Source organism: Pongo abelii, chromosome 11 (assembly GCF_028885655.2).
Source record: "Pongo abelii isolate AG06213 chromosome 11, NHGRI_mPonAbe1-v2.0_pri, whole genome shotgun sequence".
In the NCBI taxonomy this organism is placed as follows: domain Eukaryota; kingdom Metazoa; phylum Chordata; class Mammalia; order Primates; family Hominidae; genus Pongo; species Pongo abelii.
The window spans coordinates 67,787,279-67,807,189 of record NC_071996.2 but is presented as its reverse complement, the minus strand read 5'-3'; the positions used below and the strand labels follow the sequence as shown (position 1 = coordinate 67,807,189).

Here is a 19,911-nt window from a genome sequence, read left to right as displayed (position 1 = left end):
CTACTATCCAGAATCTATAAGTAATTTAAACAAATTTACAAGCAAAAAACAAACAAAAAACAACAACAACAACAAGAAAAAAACACCATTAAAACGTGGGCAACCGACATGAGCAGACACTTTTCAAGTGACATACATGTCAAGAAGACATACATGGGACAAACATATGAAGAAAAAACTCAACATCACTGATCATTAGAGAATGCAAATCAAAACCACAATGAGGCTGGGTGTGGTGGCTCACGCCTGTTATCCCAGCACTTTGGAAGGCCGAGGCGGGTGGATCACTTGAAGCCAGGAGTTCGAGACCATCCTGGCCAACATGGTGAAAACCCATCTCTATAAAAATACAAAAATTAGCTGGGCCTGGTGAAGGGCGCCTGTAATCCCAGCTACTCGGGAGGCTGAGGCAGGAGAATGGCGTGAACCCGGAAGGCGGAGCTTGCAGTGAGCCAAGATTGCGCCGCTGCACTCTAGCATGGGTGACAGAGCAAGACTCCGTCTCAAAAACAACAACAACAACAAGAACAACGACAACAACAACAACAACAAAAAAAACACAAAAACAAAAACCACAGTGAGATACCATCTCACATACCAGTCAGAATGGCTATGATTAAAAAGTAGAAAAGATAAATCTCTTATAGACTAGGAAGTCAAAAAAATCATGTGATTCACTTTGTGATGATTGCTTTTCTGGCGGTGTGGAACTGAACCCGTAATATCTCTGAGGTATGTCTGTAAATAAAGGATGTGCCAATAGAACACCACAATTACACCTGAACTCCACGGCAAGGGCTGAAGGAAGAGCAAGTTTTGCAGCAATAGCAGGACACTACAAGTCTCACTAACGTTTCTGAAATATTTCCCACCAGATGGGAAAGTCTGTTCCCAGCTTTTAGGTGTGGACAGTTATGTCAGACAAAGAACAGGAATACCACTACCCTTGAACACAACGGAATTCAGGAAATGATGCGTCAGTTCCCATGGTTGGTCCTAGCCATCAAACCTACACAAACTCTGCTGTGATTGGTTCTTAGTTTCCTTAGGCCACTGTACATTTAAATGAGCAAAGTTAAAAAAAAAGTTTGAATTTTGTTAAAAGTTGAACTAGTAACTGTTAAAACAAAGTTATAGCTTCTCCTCAGCCTGAAAGACTTTTAGATGTTTACAGGAAATGAGCAATATTTGATAGAATCATCTAAAATACAAATGCTATACAGCATAGAGTATCTTCTGTAATGATGAGTAAGTAGGAAAAAAAAATCGCCAAACATATGAAAAGATACCATTGTTCAAAATAAGAAGCAGAAGAGAACATTTTAATGTTAGGATATACTCTGATTAAGATTAAAGAGGACACTTTAATTATGAAAGGAAAGCTGACAGCAAGGGAGTCCAGTTGGATATAGCGTGGATACTTGTAAAAATAGTTGAATTCATAAGTTCAGTATAAACAGTAACAAGCATATTGGAAAATGCAGAAATTAAGTTTGTTAAATGGAAGTCTGTGATAGCTTCCCAATATCTCAGAGTACAAAGTTAATTAGATGGAAATAATTATTAAGAATGTAAAGATAAACATGGTGCAAAAGCCCTGAGGATGCTATCATTAAAGATAGAAAATTGAAAAGGAAAAACTAAGGCTAACACAGTTGTTGCAACAAATTCTAATCTCAAGAACAAATGAAATCTTTTAACGAAAAGAGTCCGTAAATCAAACAGGATTGTGGAATAGCATTTACATTAAAGAAAATAGGCCAGGTGCAGTGGCTCACGCCTGTAATCCCAGCACTTTGGGAGGCCGAGGTGGGTGGATCACCTGAGGTCAGGAGTTTGAGATCAGCCTGACCAACAAGGTGAAACCCCATCTCTACTAAAAATACAAAATTAGTCGGGCATGGGGACAGGTGCCTATAGTCCCAGCTACTCAGGAGGCTAAGACAGGAGAATTGTTTGAACCCGGGAGGCGGAGGTTGTAGTGAGCTGAGATTGCGCCACTGCACTCCAGCCTGGGTGATGGAGCGAGAGACCCCATCACCAAAAAAAAAAAAAAAAAGAAAAGAACCCCAAATGTAAACATTTTCTGTTGAGCTACAGAAGGTCAAAGGATAAAGAAAAACATCCATCAAGTTTCTGGTAGGGGAAAACGGTTTGCTTCCAAGGGGGGCGGCGGGAGGGGCAAGCAAAAATCTGGCTGTATCTTGTCTTCTCCATATTAGATGTCTGAGGATAAAAGAACAAAATATATTTTTAAGAAAAATATTTGTGTATAAACTGAAATTATCATTATTACATGAGGGCATTACAGAAATATTTTCACATACCAGCAGCTGAGAAAATATATCATCAATATCTCCTTCATGAAGAGGTGACTCTAAGATATGCTTCGGCTCTACAGAAGATGATAGAAGAAATGGTAATACATGGTAATAATGGTAATATCCTTAGGATATGGGGTTAAACCATAGAGCCATATTTTAATAATCGTGGTTAGTAAGGTTATAAAATAATATGCTTATGGAGAACATTTTTAAATTAATGTGAATACCAAATCATGTACATTTTTTTAAATTGGAAAATAGTTGGAAGGGAAAGAAAAAACAATATTTTTATCTTATGTAAGGGTAGTTAATAGGCAGTTTCATTTATGATGCTGATGGTTTCTTTTAAAATAATGGAATGAAATAAGGCAATACATGCATTCCGAAAAGCTAGAAAAAATAGAAGAAGAAAAAACAAAGATGGGAAAAACTGCAGTTGATATACCCCTATGGGAAAATCAAGACAAATATAAGAAAAGTAGAAACCACAAAACAAGTTATGAGAAGAAAAATCAAATATTATCTGATATTTAAAATAATAAATTTTGAATTGGTTAATTTATAATTAACCAACACAAAGTACCAAATTAGATCACAAAGCGAAAGTTGAACAGATGTTGTTTATTTGAAAGAAGCATAGAACAAATTGCCAAAATTAAAAATAAAAAATGGACAAAAATATATCAACAAATACAAACAAAAATGTAGGTTTTACAATGTTATTAGAGAGAAAACATATCTCAACGCAAATAACTTAAATGGATAAGTAAGGTAATTTTGTACTTGTAAATGTTCTAGTAAATATATACTGGTCATAAAATCATAAAGTTAATAGTAGTACATTATTATTCAAAGCTGTTAGAAATTCAGCACAATTGTAGAAGACATGAATTCATTTTTCTTAGCTTTTGAGAGACCAAAAGTATGCAAAAAAATTATTAACTATGTTAAAATCTTTGAATTTTTCTACAAAACGTGTACATCTATGAAAGTGAAATTGTCCAAATGATGTAAGAAGTGAAAACTTGATCAGGAAATTAATAAGGAAATGAGTTAAAAGAAATATGTAAAACCGCTTTAAAATAACAATAAAACATGTTTATAGATGAGTTTTTATTTTCTAGCAAATGAATGTTGATATTATCTAGAAACAATTTATTTCCACATTTTGTAAACACATTCAAAGGATAGAAAAATAGGAAAATTACTCAAAAATATTTTTGAAGCAAATATAAATTTGATAGTAAAACTTTTCCAAAAGAACACCCTCAAAAATGAAATCTACAGCCAATATCATTAATGAATACAGTTATAAACATCTTAAATAAAACATACAACTACTTAATAACATAATGCCCCAAAATAAGATTCAAAATAGTAATGAAAAAATGGTGAGGTACTTAAAAATATATTAATGAAATACATGACATTAATGAGCCAAAACAGAATATGAACTACATCTAGATGCTTAAAAGTCATTTAATAGATATCACATTTATTTATAAATTATCATAAATTCTCTTCGTAAAGAGAAATATCCTAACATTATGAAGTTGATCTGTCTCAAATCAAATTTACATCATATATCACTAAGGATATTGATGTAAATGTAATTTAGTGAAGAGCCACTATAAATATTTATGTCAAAGTTAGGAAACAGCAGGAAATTTGCACTATTAATATTTTCCAGGAAAATCTGACAATATAACTGGGGTTAAACATTGGTTAGAAATGAGTAAAGGAATGATTGCTTAGAAATATTAGCAAAGAAAGGCATGACATAACTGTCCTAATTATTTACAGACGAAATTATGTACCTAGAAAAGCTAAAAACTCAACAGAAAAATAGTAAAATTAATAGGATATATCAGTAATATAGTTATACCTATACATTTCTCTATGTAGGTTCATTCATTCAGAAACTTAAATACTGTCAAACATCTATACTTGATAATTGTAGTGTAATGTGACTATATAGACCAGAGTCTGCAACTTAGTTTCTATAAGGGATGATTTAGTAAATATTTTTGGCTTTGTGGGCCATATTGTCTCTGTTGCAAGTATACAGTTCTCACCTTGTAGGATGAAAACAGTCATGGAAAATTTATATAAAAATAAGCATGGCTGTGTCCCAATAAAACTTATTTATGGACATTAAACTTTAAACTTATAATTTTTACATGTCATGAAATATTATTCTTTATCTCTCCAAACCCTCTTAAAAGAGGCTGTAAAAGACCATGGTTTGCTGAATCATAAATAGGCTATCAGTGGCCTCTCAATGATATTATCACAAATCAATCTGGTAGTTATTATGCACATCAAAAACAGAACTGTCAAAGTCTATGTCATGTCATGAAGAATTTCATAAACTTCATGGAAGAAAGATTACCAGCTCTAGAAAGGAGACAGAAGTGAATTTGGAATGTAAAGGTTAAGAAGGGCAGGTAGAAGATCCTGAGGAGTTTAATAAACCAGCGAAATCATCTTCTGTTCCAGTTTATGTAGATGAAATAATAAGAACCCCCCATCCTTTCGTGTTCTAGGAAATTACTATAAAGAATGACCCTTCCCCATATAGCACGGGCAAAACTTACAAATGTCCCCCATTCACCTATGATGAGACCCAACACAGAACTTCAAAATTCCCATTCTTTACCTCATAAGTGATAAGCTCAACTGCCCGTCCCCACTGACCAATGGGAACAAAATGCCTATTAACCAAATTTTGGTGAAGATTTTCTACTTTCCCCAAATCCCTGAATTTTGACTTACTTTCGAGATGAGGCAGCACGCCACACCCCTTACATAGTCCCTCAAGGTAGCAGGCTGGTCTCAGAGTGGAACATTCTCTGTCAGATCATACCACCCTTAAATCCCTCTTCTCCCCACCCAGTTCATTCTAGCCTTGTTTACTCCTCTCTCTAAAAGAGAAATCTTTGCCTAACTCTTGAGATCCCTGCCCTTTCCCCACCTTGTAATCATCCCTGAAGATAAAATCTCTCCTTACTGTGAATAAAAATAAAAATCTGACTTTTTTTTTGTCACAACCCTATGTAAAAATCAGCAATAATTTCCCAGTAAATAAAATTTTCCTTTTTTTGTTTAATGGCATGATGCTCCTTTTTAAATAAAAAATTAATTTAAAAATAATATGCATTTTCAGGGAAGTAATTGATAAGTAAAATGCATTTACTAGTTTTACTTTAATGAGTCTTTGGGATTTAAGTAGTGTTTTTTTCATCTTAAATTTAAATGATATATACTTGATAACTGAACATGAGGATAGACAGCAGATAGATTTTTCAGTTAACTTGTGTGATATATTTATATTAGTTAAATGTTTTCTTCAAATGTTGAAAAAAATTCCCCTCTATATTTTTTCCAAAGTATTAAGATGCTTATTAATATCTTGATGCATTCAGATATGCAGAATATGTGCATGGGATATTTCTAAATTTGGATATCTGTGTCTAGTTTTATTACCTGTGAACTAAGTTTTCCTGACTTGCTTCTATTTATTTTTTTTTCATACTTAGATCTTGTCTATGGGATTTATACAGACACCAACAATATAAGATTTTCTTTAAAAGCATATTAATTACTATCACATCTAAGCTCTGCTCTGGAGTCAGACTCCTGGATTTTATTTTGTCTCAATTTTTAGCTATATAAACATGAAGGTATTTAAAATCTATGTTCTTCAGTAGCCTCATATTTTAAATTTAGTCATAATAGTACCTAATTCACATGATCATTATGAGGATAAAAAAATTGGATCCATGTGAATTATTTCAACAGTGCCTGTATTATAGTAAATACTTCATAAATGTTAGCTATTGTATTAACCAAAGTCTTAACAGAAAACAGATGACACACCCCAAGAGGAGATTTTAATTGAGAGATTAAAACAAAAAAGGATTATTTACAAAGGTATATTAGGGTTAAGGAAAAGAAACAAAGCAGGGTGCACCCCAAGGCTAGCAGCAGCAGGAGGCAAAAGGAGGAAATAATTACTAGAATCAGAGGGAGTAGGGGCCACTTGGCAGGAGCTGCGGTGTTTACATTCAACCACAGTAATCTGGCAGGGAAGGATCTGGGGAATAAATGCCCTTATCTCACTCATGGCATAGAGAACTTAAACCACACAAGATAATCGTCACTGGGCCGGAAGAGACCTAACATATCAATATATGCAGCACTTTGCGTGAAATTCCTGAGACAAAATATCATCATGCTATTTTTGAAAGTGTACATGTAAAAATACACCCTTTGACTTTTTTCTTTTATTATTTCTACTCATATTATCGTTTCTTTTGTTTTGTTTTCTACCACCACCACTCTCACTTGAATCACGGGTGTTCGGTGTTCCATTGGTTCTTACCACCTATTATATTAGAACATCCCAAATACTTGCCCTTGTCTATGAGCCACTCAGCAACACACTTTGTTGTTGTTGTCTGGTTGGTTGGTTTGGTTTGGCTAGATTTTGCTTACATATTCCTGAGTCTGTTTTTGCTACTTGCTGTAAAGGACATTAGGTTCTGAAACATTTTCCTGTATTTGTTAGAAACATTGTCACTAAAACTAAAATAGTATATACTGAATTATAGTTAGAAACCATCACATTTTTAGAATGTTTTGAGTTGTAAAATATATTTAATATTATATTAAATCATATTTTGTTCAGTTGATTACTCTTTATGGTCCTTAATAATAAGCAGATTTTTTTGGTTGAGTCAATTAAGGTCAGAAATCTGGGAAACCAGAATCTCAGAAAAACGATGAAGAACACGGGATCAAACTTGTTGGTAGTTAAGGCAGTATCTCAAATCACTCTACAATTCAGGTTTTGAAATTCCTGCAAAAAACACATTCCTTGCCATCTCAATGTCAGAACACTGCAACCTACATTTTATCCTTTCCTATAGCAGCCAGGTCATTGTATTTTATAAGCTGCATTCTTGAAGATAGATTGATAATAATGATGTGGGGGAGTTAGGCTGTGTATATGTGTGTGTATATGTTTGTGTGGCTATTGTTGGTTAATCTGTTATTGGTTGTAAAAATTACTCATGGAGTTAGAGAGCTCCTTGTGAACAAGATTTGGAAATAGAGATTTTTTGTGTGTGTATGTGTGTGCCTGTGTGTGTGTGTGTATGTGTGAAATAGAGCAAGAGGGCACCGTCTCCCTAAATTATAATTATTATTTACATTTCTGTTAAAATTTTCTATATACTATATCCATATCATTTTACAAATCAGCATAAAGTCTACTCAAACAAACATTAAATTTAAAAGCTGTTAAAGGCAGTTGTATTAAAGCAAACTATTGAGAGCTGTTTTAATAGGTCACTTGAAGTAGGACATAGTTATGTTGTAAAACTAAGAAATTCCAGTAGTACCTTGATTGAAGTTTTAAATGAGTAGAGCTCAGCATATGTATTACTTCCTATGGAAAGCAGTATATGTAGATACTGGGTAGCTTGATATAACCATACAAAACAATACCTGTCCTTATATAGTACACAATTAAATACGACAGATGACCCAGGTCGACATATCTCTGGCTACTTCACATTACAAGTGTAGAGATAGGTGCAGAGTATAATGGAAGTATATGCTGCATGTGAAAACAGAGAGAACATCCTAAAGGAAGTGACGTTTGAGTTAGATTTGATTAGGACAAAAGTTTATATATATTTCTGAAACAGAGGAGATTATTAAGAAAAATTCACTGAAATCCTGGAATCTATGGAGGGCAGAAATATATTCAGTGGAATTTTTTTTCAGTATATGATTATGTGGAAAGTGATCAATTTTATCATAGCTGATTAGCATATTTATATTAGATAAGACTTTCTATAAATAAAGTGGTATAGATATTAGGTGGTAAACAATGGAAAATACCTAAGCTGAGATTTAGAACAAAACATGCTTGAAGACTCTTTAGGAGAGTTAACTGGGTGGCTTCCATTAGATCTTGGTGATTTATATAAACTAAGGTAGTAAATAATTTTATTACACTTAAGGGATTGAAAACACAAAATGATGAGGTCAATTTTCCCAACTGAATTGATCAGGAAAATAGATAACATTCATTGTCCCTTATTCACTAAGCTAAGGCGTGCTTCTAACTGAAACTAAAAACAAAACATTTCCAAGAAGTCTGGCATTGTTAGCATTATTTCAATTTATCTTTTAAAAAAGAGCATAATTAACTTCCTGTGGTCACTAGAGATTAGACAGTGAGAATCCTGCAATGATTAAGTCCTGGGCAAAATAACTAGCTTTATCACATCTGTAAAATGAGATCAATGCTTCGCTCCACACGGTTGTAAGAATTAAAGCAACCTACATAGCGAAAGCTCAGGACACAGCATATGCAGGACCAATATTAAATTTTAAGTGTATGCTCATCCTATGACTAAAACAGCATATTTTTAAAACTTCTTACATGCCAGACATTGAGTATGGTATTTGGGAGACAGATATGATGACCAAGTTCCTGACTTAGAGGAGCTCATAATCTAGAAGATGAACAAGCAAACAAAGAACAATGAAGTCACAAGAGAAAAAATTAAATGTCATATATATCAGGAAAAGGTCTTCAGTAACTATTAATGATACATTTACTGTCATTTAAGGTTTGATTTTATAACACTAATATGCATTTTATTTCTATTGGTGTAAATACTGAATGAAAAATCAGGCAGATTGCACTGGGTCATTTTTAAATGTGAAATCAGCCCAATAAAGTGAAAGAGAAAGCATGGTGCCCCTTAGTATGCTTAAAGGAATAAATTTGTTTCTAAGATTCATTAATTTATTCTACAAACATTTTTAGTCTCTTCTATAGATCAGGAAGTGTTCTAAGCATTTGTGAAACATCAGTGCACCAAACAGATAATAATCTCTGCCCATTTGGGGCTTAAATTACCAACAGGAGAAATACAATGTATATAGTATGCTATAATGTGATGTGTTCGAAGGGAAGGAAAGAAAAGAAAGGAAAGGAAAGGAAAAAAAGAACAAAGCAAAGCAAATGATAACAAAGAAAAGAAAGTATAGCAGAATATGGGAGATAATAAGAATGAAGTTAAAGGAAGGGGGCTGAGATTTTTAAATGGGATAGTTAAGAGTAGGTATTATTTAAAAACGACATTTGAGCTCAGGTTTTAAACAGGTGAGGAGGTTCGTCATGCAAATGCCCGAGGCAAAAGGCTTCTAGGCAGAGGAAACAGCCCAAAGGATTGAAGTGTTCCTGCAATATTCAAGAAATAGTGAAAGTGAATGAGGGAAAGAAAAACGGGAGACAAATTCAGAGAAATACTGTAAGGGGATGGAGACCAGGCTAAATAGAGCCTTTTTGGAAATTGTCAGGTGGCTTTTACCCTGAGAAAACTGGATATCACTTGCAGAATTTTGAGCAGGGATGTGGCATAATCTTACTTCTGTCTTGCTGTGTTGAGAATAGATTGTGAGGAGAAGTAGAAGAATAAAGTCCAATTAGGAAATTAAGGCAGAAATCCATGAGAAACTTGATGGTGGCTTGAGCAGGGTAGCAGTGTGAAGGTGGCAGCACATAGATCCTGGGTATATTCTGAAGTTGAAATCAACAGGAATTTCTCAGGGATTGAATGTCAGATATAAGAGAAAAAGAATAATCAAGGATGATACTAGAGTTGTTAGCCTGAGGATAAGGAAAACTAGAGTTATCTCCTGAAAAAAGTAAGGTGGGGAAAGCGGGGATTGGAGCAGGTTGGTTGGGAAGGACTATCAGAAATTTAGTTTAGGGATGTTAACTTTGCAGTGTCTTCTATATATCCAAGCCAAATAAGCAGTTAGACACACAAGTTCAGTTTGGCAGAAAACTGGAGGTAAATATTTGGATGTCATCATGATTTATATGGCATTTAAAGCCATAAAACTCAATGGGATCAAAAGAAAGTAGATAAAGAAGAAAAGAAAATCAGGGACAGAATCAGGGACATCCAAATAATGAAGTCTGGGAAGGCAGAGTAAAGAGTAAAGTGACTGTGAAGGAGTGAACAATAAGCTAAGGGAAGAGTCAAAATTGTGTGCTATCCTGAAATCCAACGGAAGGCAGTGTATCAAGGGGGGGGACAGTAATGAACTGTCTCCAATATTGCTGGATGGTCAAGTAAGATGAAAGCTGAGGATGGACTGCTGAATTTGGCAATAGGGTGGTCATCAGATTTCTATCAGGAGCTGATTTGGTAAAATGGTAAGAGTAAAAACTTGACTAACGTAGATTTAAAAGAGAATAGAAAGAGAGACATAGATACAGAGAACACAGCAAGCACTTTCATTAAGTATTTTTGCAAAGATGACAAAAAATAAAAAAAGATAGTTGAAGGAAGTAAAAAAAATTCAAATATAAGAGCAATAATAAAATGCTTGTATGCAAATATAATAAAGAGCTAAAATTACTAATGCAGGAGAGACAGAGAAATAAAACGCTCTAGAGATGCCCTTGTGTAAGTAAGAAAGAATAGGATCTAGTGCACAGATGCAGGAACGATTTTAGATAGAAACAGGGATAGTTGATTTAAGGTAATGGGTGGGAGGTCAGGTTATGTGGGTGCAGAACCTGGTAGGAAGGCACATGTAGTGATAGAAACCTGTGGGGAAAAATCTCTTCTGATTGTTTCAATTTTCTCACTGATTTAGGAAACAAAGTTGTCAACTGAGAGTGAAGTCAAGGTAGGAGGTATTGGTGGTTTGAGGAGAAAAGAAAGGGTATGAAATCTAAGTACAAGAACCTGGGAGAGTAAGTGATCTAGCGACATGTGGCATGATTGCTGGGCATCAATCTAGGGACATGTGGCATGATTGCTGGGCATCATCAAGGACCCACTTGTGCGTGTGTCCAGCTGCAAAAGTGCAGGCATGAAGTAAGTTGGGAATTGAATATGAGGATGAAGATTTAGCCAGACAGTTACCAAAAAACCAACCAAACAAAAAAACACTGAGCGGGGGAGTTTGTGAAGTATGTATGTATATACAAGGAGTGACTTTTATGAATAACTGTGGAATTTATCTAATGAAAGGAAAGAGGACATTTATTGAGAGACAATCAAAGTATGACGAGATCAGTGATTTAGAAGCCTGGTGGGATTAAAGGATTGAATTGGAGTTCTACATGAAATGCGCTAGAAAGGTGGTGTAGGATGTATGAAGGAAGGATTATGGGCAGGCCACAGTTACTAGCCATGAAGAGTTTCAAGATAAAACCATGGGAGTGGATGTCTGAAGAAGGGTAAAAAAAAAAAAAACATGATTATTGGAGGAAAATAATTTAACTACTTTACAGGATAGTCTGTTAAGAGGCCATACATATGCATATTGACATTACCGAGATTCAGGTAGAAAGTGCCAGTGGAGAAAATTCCAGCGTTCTTGGAGCTAAATTCATATCTTGTAAGTATTACACATTCATGAAAACTCCTTAAAAGATACATATCCAAATGTGGAAATAATTTGAATCCATATTTTATCCTGCTTTTGCTTTTATATTTGAATAGATTTATGATGCTGTGAGTCTAGGTTTGTAATAACAGCATAATTTACTAACAGTTTTTTTCTGCACACAATTGAATTCCCTGGGAAGTCAGGCTTAACATTATTGGAGTGACATCATTCCTGGTGATATAACTAAGGATTCAACAAGAGTCATTAGAGATTTCAGTTGGTGGATTTATCGAGGCCAGTAATTGGAGCAGCTTAGCTGAATGCCCTTTGTCTAACTGATAGGTCATTTCACATTTTAACTTTCTAACACTTAGGCAACAAAATCATGAACAATTTAATTGAATAGACTGATTAACTGTAGAAGTTTCTTGACCCTTAGAAGTGGAGTGACTGTGCATCCCAGTTTACCTGGAACCATCTTGATTTATACCTGTCGTTGTGGAGAAATTATTAACAAACTGCATCCTGGTTTAGACGACACATTTTATGGTAACCCTGTCTATATAACTAGGCTCCTGTCTTCTAGGACTGTTAATTCAGGAATAGTAAGCGTAGGTCTAAGCACTTCTCGCAGATCCTAGCTGCCTGACAATTGCTGGGCTCCCTCATTTGCTCAATCCAGGGGAGACACAGCATATTAGTCAGTTCTCATGCTGCTATGAAGAAATACCCAAGAATGGGTAATTTATAAAGGAAAGAGGTTTAATTGACTCACAGTGCTACATGGCTGGGAAAGCCTCAGGAAATTTACAATCATGGCGGAAGGGTAAGCAAACACATCCTTCTTCTCAAGGTATCGGGACAGAGAATTGTCAAGCAAAGGGGGAAAAAACCCCTAAAAAACCATCAGATCGAGTGAGAACTCACTCACTATCACAAGAACAGCATGAGGTAACCATCCCCGTGATTAAATTATCTGCCACCTGGTCCCTCCCACAACACGTGGAGATTATGGGAACTACAATTCAAGGTGAGATTTGGGTGAGGATACAGAGCCAAACCATATCATACAGAAAAGAAGGAAAACATCCTAGCTGGAAATGCTGGGCTGATACAGAAACAGCATCACCATTGCCCTGACCAGCTTGCTTCATGCCTTAGACATTTCACATTTTGATATCAGTTATTCAGAGAAGAGGGATAGTGTCAGTCTTCTCATCATAATATTATCATAATCTCCCTTGCTTTTTTCATGATATTTCAACCACTACCCTTCATATATGCTTAAGAGAACTGTTGTTATTTCGTTGTCATTTCCCCATACATATCACACAACACAAGATGTAGCAGAGTAATTACACAATCACATAATTGTATACTTATTTGCTAATAACACCAAGACATGTTCATGTTCAAAGCATATTATACTCCCAACTAATCCTGGATACCAGCAAAAGACTTAACAACTTAAAACTATAAAAATAATCTAAACAATTCAAAGCACTTTTTGTGGGCAAGTGCTTCCTAAAATCATTTTATCCCCCTAAATGTTATTTTAGTAAATACAAACAGTTAACTGAAATTATAGTTTTTTACCCTCAAAAATATTTTATCACATTCCAATAAATAAAATATACTTAAATACCTTTGATTCTTAAATCATTTCTCTAAAATGTTTCACTAATAAACAAAAAGATATTACATGATAAATTTTTTTATTATTATTATTATTAATGTAGTTAGTAATTATGTCTTCTTCCACATAAAGGTTTTGACTGAAAAGTTTAATGGAACATTATCAGAAAAAAAATTATACTACTGATTTGCAAAATCCACCTCTACCTCTCCTTCCACCGACCTCCAATTTCACTAAACCCAAATGGATAAAGAGGAGATAACACTAATGTATGAGTGTTATAGAGAGGTCAGCTTTTATTTTTCTTCTTTCCTTTCCTTTTCTATTTATTTATTTATTCATTTATTTTTGACCCAGAGTTTCTCTCTATCGCCCAAGCTGGAGTGCAGTGGCACGATCTCAGTCCACTGCAACCTCCGCCTCCTGGGTTTAAGTGATTCTCCTGCCTCAGCCTCTGGAGTAGCTGGGATTACATGTGTCAGCCACCACACCTGGCTGATTTTTGTATTTTTACTAGAGATAGATTTTCACCATATTGGCCAGGCTTGTCTAGAACTCCTGACCTCAGGTGATCTGCCTGCCTCGACCTCCCAAAGTGGATTATAGGCAAGAGCCACCGTGGCCCATCTACTTTCATTTTTTAGCAGAATTTCATCTCATATTCTTGATGCAGGTTATCTTTTCCTAATAGAAATAATATCTCAATGGCCACTATTATATTGCCAATGGTATTCACTATTATCAGCAAAATATATATATAACTCATCAATGCCTGTGCCTTCTTCAAGACTTCCCACTGCCATTTCATGACAGGTGAGTGCAAGAGAATGCATTCACCTTAGAGGAGATTGGCTCTAAGAAAGCCACAAGAGGATTCTGTAACTGCCAGAAGAAAGGGAGAAAAAAGGAACTTCTGGTAGGAAGCTTCATAAAGAAGCTAGTTCCCTAAGGGAAAGGAGCTTCCTGATACTGACTTTTTTTTTTTTTTTTTTTTTTTTAACAGAGTCTCACTTTGTCACCCATGCTGGAGTGCAGTGGCGCAATCTCAGCTCACTGCAACCTCCGCCTCCCAGGTTCAAGCAATTCTCCTGCCTCATCCTCCCGAGTAGCTGGGACTACAGGTGCCTGCCACCACACCCAGCTAATTTTTTATTTTTAGTAGAGACAGGGTTTCACCATGTTGTCCAGGCTGGTCTCAAACTCTTGACCTCAGGCGATCCACCCACCTCGGCCTCCCAAAGGGCTGGGAGTAAAGGCGTGAGTCACTTCGCCCAGCCATGACATTGACTTTCTCTCTACACAAGTCCTGGTGAAAGTGCTAATGAAACTGAAGGATTCAAAAAAGGAAAGAACTTGAATAATTAATTTAGATGCTGGCAAACCAGCCCTTAGTAATCAACTAGATATGTATAATAGATATGTGTTGGTCTAATTCAATACAAGTTTTAAATAGAACCTGTTTTTAAATAGGTGGTTATGAATAAGAAATTGATAACTGAAGTATGTAAAAGCTTCATGTGAAACAGTGTTATTAGTCTCCAATTCAAGAATTAATGCGACTAAAATGTATTCTGCAGGAAGGTGTTTTGCTACTGAGGATTAATTATTTCTTCCAGAAAGTCCATATGCCACAAATAGCCTTTACTGAGGAACAAACTGATTTAATCAGAGGAGATACTTCACCTTACAGACAAGGATTTAATTTCGAAAAACAGGCCATCCAAAGTGAGTTACACCAGCTTTGCTTATTATCATCAACCACCCTTTCTTCCTGTGACAAGGAAAAGCATTTTCAAACCTTCCTTCTCTCGCTTCCAGGACCTTGATGTATTTTTGTTTCTTCTTTCCTCAATTTTCTCTCTATTGACTTCATATCTTACTCTACAAAGGGCTTAGGTTTTTCTAATCCTCACCAAGGTTAAATTTCCCTCAACAGTACCTTCTTCCTCAAGGTATAAAATGTTATCTCTCCTACCTTTCCCTGGCAAACTTCTTAAAACTTAAATATACTCCCCAGATTTCTCAAGTCCAGTTTAGTCCTCAGAGCCCCTGTCTCTGCCATTCAACTAAACCTCTTCTCTTAAAATTCATTTATGACCTAATAATGATAACTAAATCCATCATCTTTACTCTATCCTCTTATGAATCTACCCCTTTATGGGTTTTCTATTGTTCCTGATCCCTATTTTGATATTCAATTTACCTGCTTTGCCTCCTATGATATTGTTATTCTGTCAACTTCTCACATTATTTTCACACAATTTAATAATATTTTTCTACACTTTTTTACTCTCCTAATCTTAAGATTATGCCCCCAGTCATCTTCACTTCTCTTTTGTTCTCCATTAATGTTTAATTATGTATGACCTAATTTTTGCCCACAACTGCATGCAGATCTATATATTCAGCCTTAACCACTAATCTGATACATGGATATAACATGTTCAGCTCCTTAAAGAACACCCCAGTGTATGAGTATTTGCCAGTATGTCAAATGCATAACACCAAAAGCCAAATTCATTATCCTTACTTTTACTGCCCCAGGGGGAAAAAAAAAAACAAATGCAACAACAACACCGACAACAGAAGCTTCAAACAGACTGGGTTATTTACCTTTCTCTACAGTTTTCCTATACGATGCCTATAGTTCTCCATTTTCTTGTACTTACTTGCCTCACCTATGTACCTGGAATAAGCAACTTTCTGTTTTTCTTTATTTATATCCAACTTGCTCTTAAAGATTTAATTTAACTGTCACATCCTCCTAAAATCTTTTCCTCTGAGCCCCCCATGGACAGAAATTGACATTATTGTTTTGTTCTGAATCCCGGGATGTAACATGGTGCCTGGCACAAGATAGGTTCTGATATTCCTGTCCCATTCACTTTCTCATCTTTCTTCATTCCTTATTTTGAGGTACAGTGGTATCTGCACATGTATATTTGCATGTTAACCTCCCTAAGGTAAACTCCGTGACTAATTATTTCTTTATCTCTACCATGGACACTTGGTTGATACGTGGTATTCCACAAATATATGTAGACATGACACATTTTAATCCCTTTCTTTTCTCAAGATATTGAAGAAGTAGGGCAAAGCCTGTGCCTTGTAAGTGAACAAAGGAGGAAAGGCTTGGACATGAGATGATATTCTTATAGTTGTCAATAGATTAACCTATATGTACAATCTTTTCTATTAGATAGGAGGGAAAGTCATGCGGCCATCCACATCATTCATGAGCATAGGGTAGAAGAGTATACACCACCTAATAATGAAAAAGGCATACTAAGAAACAGAGTTTCCATAGTTGTCATTCAGTTTTCTTGGATGCTTTGACAAGAAACCTAAGAAAATTGAGCACTGCATATAATATGCCATTGAGCAACAGTATACTGAAAGAAACTCTATTTTACAGAATATAACCAAACACACACACACATGCACACACACACACACACATGCACAGTAAATATCATCATACCTGGTTTATGCCATCCTGATATGTTCACACCAGAGGTAAATTGTGTTACTGCTATGGAAGATATGGAACTGTCAATCAGTGTTCTAGCCTTGCCTTATTGTAATTTAGAACGTGACTCTGGGAAATCCACCTTATCTCTCAATTACAGCTGCTTTTCTTTAAATGATAATGGCGATAAATGGTTAAATATCTGTAATTCTAAAAATCTCCATGTATATGGAGCCATGTGGAACTACAAACTATAGATTCCAGACATTTAAAAAACATGTTTTTTTCATGGTTTGTCCAAGCCATTTTATAAAATCATTCCCCATAGCTTTCACAACCTCTGACATGGCAAAACTACCTCTTTATAGGAAAACAATGACTGAGATAAAAACATCCTGATGCACCTCCACCGCCTGCCACCTCCACCGTCACACACACACATACACACACACACACACACACACACACACACAGCTCTTTCCACAGGAGAAAGAAGTGAGGCATTTAAAAACAATCTTACAAAACTATTTTTAAAATATTTGTAAAATCTCTTTAAATTTCTCTAAATGAAAATTAGTGGTTTTTAAACGTAGGATTTCTATATGTCTTTATTCCTGTTATTCTGATAATAATCAAGCAAGGATTTAAGGGAAATCACGAGAAGCAGCAGAGAGAAGCAAGGCTGTTGCATGCAACTTCCACCTCCTGAGTCATTCCACTCTTTAACACAGATAATGTCACATGACCTAAAATAATTTAAAATGTGAGCACCTTCTATAATATCAACTATTTAAAATGGCCACAGTTCTATTATCCCAAATCCAATAAAATACAGAAAAAATCAATTTTCATGGCAATTAATTTGTGTTCAGCATACTCCTCACATCCATACTGGGGGAGAAGGGAGGGTCTATAGTCTCATTCCAAGTCTATTAAACACATTACATAAATCTTGATTCATGTGGGAGAAATGACTTACGTATTATTTCTAAGAGGTAAAAATAAGCACATAAACAATCTGTACCATCATAGCCAGCAGAAATCGTTCAAAAGGCCTTTGGACTCAGAATATTGGCTTGCCTCTGAGGCTGCAATCAGAAGGCTCAGCCCTGGGCTTTGGCAGAGCCACTGCCATGTTAATCTGCTTCATTATATCTCTACAATTTGTTCACTGCATTAAGGAGCAGTATTTCCCTTGTGAAAGGAAAACCCATCCTTCACTTTGAAAGCTTTACCTTTAAAAGGTAAACAAATACAGCCGGAGACAGACAGCAACAGCTAGAAAGCCAAAGAAATAATAAAATACAGTATGTCATAGTCAGAGCTCATTTCAGCCTAGGAAGATTTTAAATTGCACAACAGCTAGAATTAGAGCTTTTGAATCTCTTAGATCTGAATACAAGCTAACAAAGCACACATCTTATATTAAATGTCATTCTTAACATAGTTAACAATCCATGGATAAGTCAAAAATAGAATCATGCTGGCTTACCTGAAATAAAGAAAAATGTAAATCATAACACAGAATCCACGTATGTGTTGAATATAACAGTCTCCAATGCAATTCTTCAGAATTTTTACTGGAGTAGAAAGTAAAATCTCACATGTGTTCTATCCTCATTAAAGAAGAAAAAAACAAGAAAGGATGACCACAGCATCCTCCCTCCTTTGCCTTAGCTTTCTGTTCTGACACTCATTCGATGGTACCCAATGTCTGTTAGAAAACAGCATGCTAAATTAGAAAAATAAATAAATAAAGGCAGCATCTTACATGACAGCTCCATCTCCTGGTCAAAAGTGGAACCATTTTAATTCACGTTCCTTTGGCTATGTAGCAGTCAGCACATAAAATTAAATGATGTACAGCCCATAATTCCACTCTATTTGAAATCAACTACTTTAATTAATTGTAATTTAAACATTTAAGAAGAATTATAGTATGAATTTTTAGAATTATAATTCCATTTTGGGGATTTAAATTTATTTACATTATGTTTAAACTAAATGGAAGCTTTTCCCATCATTGAAAACTTAAGATTTATTTAACTTTATATACCACCTGAAAAAGTAATATGTATCTCCTATAAAATGATTTTAGATGTCAAGCTTATTGTTAATGAACATCACATCTCTTTGTGGAGAAGTATAAGTTTTTGTCACTAGAGAAGTTAACACATAACACTTGTGTTGTTATTGTTTGGAGGAATGTTGAAAGTTTAAAGATAAGGCAGGAAAATCATATGACTTAAAGACAAACTTGAAGAATCTGTAATCTAAGCTAAATACAAAAATACAGATGACAAGTTACATGCAATATGAAATTTGATAATTGTAGCAGTATACTATAGCATGTAGTTATACCTTCTTAGAGAGATAAGAGGAAATTAAATTGTCAAAAAATCCATTTGGTGAATGACACCATTTATAGAATCGAAGTTTTACTGAGCATATGATGTTCTCAATATATGTTTGTTTAATTAATTATTCTTTTTATGAACAGTTGTGAAGGCCAGGATCATTTTTTTAAAAATTTGAAGTAAAAGGATAGGCATTTTTTTTCTCCCACTGTTTTACAATACCATTTTAATTTGGGGCCAAATTGATCTTTAATTTCCTATTGCAGTAACGCTGTCCATGGTGCTGAGAACCAATTTTAGAACTCATGTTGAGTTCTAGGTCTTAAACGGGTCTGAAATACTGTCTTTGTCAGATTTGATATAAAATTTACCATTAACAGTCCCCAGATCAGCCAGAATAATTGATAGTATCTAATATAAAAATAGTTAAGTAATTTTTATCCACAAAATATGTATATACACATGTCCATCAGAAGCCAAAATGCTGATAAATACATTTAATAAAATACATGATCGCAAGCTACACTTTCTTTGGATTCATAATATTTTATTTTCTATGTGCTAAAGTTATACTGAATAGATTGCATTACATAAGGTTGTTCCCACACTATTAAATAGACGAGGAAACCAAAGCCCACTCTTCAGTAACTTATCCAGTATTAATAACCAAGTCAGAAGAACAAACCCAGT

The 19,911-nt window shown here is 35.0% G+C and overlaps 1 protein-coding gene across 1 annotated transcript in view; it reads right to left on the bottom strand.

The window, feature by feature from the left end:
- SCN2A (sodium voltage-gated channel alpha subunit 2) overlaps positions 1-18,561 on the bottom strand; it is a 152,740-nt gene extending 134,179 nt beyond the window's left edge. Inside the window, exon 1 of the mRNA XM_054549422.2 lies at positions 18,357-18,561. The gene's annotated coding sequence lies outside the window, so the exon portion shown is untranslated. The remainder of the gene's footprint in view (positions 1-18,356) is intronic.
- Positions 18,562-19,911: the final 1,350 nt, after the last annotated feature.